The sequence below is a fragment of the Montipora foliosa genome, chromosome 13 (assembly GCF_036669935.1).
Source record: "Montipora foliosa isolate CH-2021 chromosome 13, ASM3666993v2, whole genome shotgun sequence".
Classification (NCBI taxonomy): domain Eukaryota; kingdom Metazoa; phylum Cnidaria; class Anthozoa; order Scleractinia; family Acroporidae; genus Montipora; species Montipora foliosa.
In genome coordinates this window covers 31,738,289-31,740,327 of record NC_090881.1, presented here as the reverse complement: position 1 = coordinate 31,740,327, position 2,039 = coordinate 31,738,289, and positions in this window count along the sequence as shown.

Genomic DNA, 2,039 nt, shown 5'->3' with positions numbered 1-2,039 from the left:
TTGGCAACTAGACGGCACAAACGCTACATTGAAAACCGAGCCGCCATGAAAGGGTTACAGATAATATTGTCACGATCCATTAACTACATTTTACTTGCGTGACATAAAAATTGCCTTTAAAATCTTCTGTCTTTGATCCTTTTATAAACTCTTTCTTTGGAAATGATGCCGATAAAGGATTTTTCCGGCCGTTTCTTCAACACGCGCCGGCTTTGAAGTGTCACGAGCGAGTGCTAAACAGTGATAGGTGTTATCCCTAGTTTCCATAGCTACCTACATAAGTGGTTTAGAACGGATTCGCCACAGTCAGGTGGGACACTCTATGACAAATACGAAACAAACGGAACTTTAGAACTAAGTCGGCCTTACCATACGCCCTACGTATATCGTTTGCAGTGTTTTACAGAAGTTGAAAGTGTGCGGGGGGGGGGGGGGGAGGGTTAGGTTTTGGTCTGGATCACGGAAGTATGAGGGGAGAGGGGAGAGATTCAGAAGAAAACACTGCCCCTCCTTCTCAGCTGACCCTCTGTTAAATACTAACCTGCACCGGTCAAGCCTATGAGCTTGTTTGAATAGGACTACTATCTAGTGACCGTCGAGAATGACATGTAGCATCTTAGCATCTTAACGTCTCCGGTCTAACGCAACGCTATGTATTATTTGTCACAACGTCACGGTCCCACCTAACTGTGGCGGATCCAGTCTTGTCACAAGCATCATCTACTCACACGTTCGTTGACTGTATGTTTGAGTTCTAAGGGTTGAAGTTATTGCAAGTTTCGGGCATTACAATACTAAAACTTGGAAAATTTATTTATCCTTGTCAGACAGACAGGGAGATCGATGGATAGAAAATGTAAATTTACTGCTAGTGAGGAAGATTTTTCCAGTCAAAGAACTTGAACAAATAAATAGCTGGCATCGGCTTCACAACTTGAAAATGTCAGAGTACTACCTTAAGTTACCCCCAAACTGCATTACAATAATGGTCGTGCCTGTTACATTTAACATCAGATCGCTTGGCGAACCAAGGTATCTTACTCGATTCACGGCCCCGACGCCAGATGCTATTTTTCTTCGGCATTAATTTCTTAATTCTTCCTCATTCTTTGATCATAGTTAAGAATACTGTACTATAAATTGCACAAAAACTGTAAGTTACGAAGACTACAGCTCAGTGGAGCTGCGCATAATTGAGAAGTAATCACCGCACACTTCTCGTTGAAAATACGACAGTGGGGACTTTTAAGACGAAAACACCTCAAAACATAATTTGGAAATGTCCATTATTCCAAATCGTTTACGTCGTAAAATGTAGGCGAACTATCCTAAAAATGGAACGGTACAAGCGGCTTCAGGAAAGGAAAGGAAACGAACTTTATTGAAGTGTCTAGTAGATTTAGCGCTTGAGCACTAATTGGGGACACTGTAAAGTGAAATTAACATTAACACAACAAGTCAAATGTTTGTTTTTGTGGTGAGGGGAAACCGGAGTACCCGGAGAAAACCTCTCGGTGCAGAGTAGAGAACCTAACAAACTCAACCCACATATGACGCTGAGTCGAGGAATCGAACCTGGGTCACATTGGTGGGAGGCGAGTGCTCTCACCACTGCGCCATCCCTGCACCCCAGGGTAAAAATAGAGAATGAAAGATTCACTTTTGTAATGCTCGCGTTGTCTTCAAAACCTTAAATGTGGTGATTTCATGTCGTTGTTGTGAAGAGCGCAACAAATGTGTTAAAATGCGTGCCGCAAGATTATTTTTCCTCTTTTAAGCAATGATATTGTTGTTTTGTGGCGTTACGTTCTCCATGACGACCGCGTCGTAGATCTTGAAGTCCCAAAGTAATCAAGCACGCGCGTTTTTGAGACGCGGACGGCAACCGGAAGAGAACATTTCGCGTGCCAGGACAGTGGTGTCTCCCAGATGTTTTATACGAATCATCCTAATGGAGAAAAGATCCTTAGCAATGTAAATGTGTTTGTGTGAAGACAAGTTAAAAGGGAAAACAGCACACTTCCGGTTGCCGTCCGCGT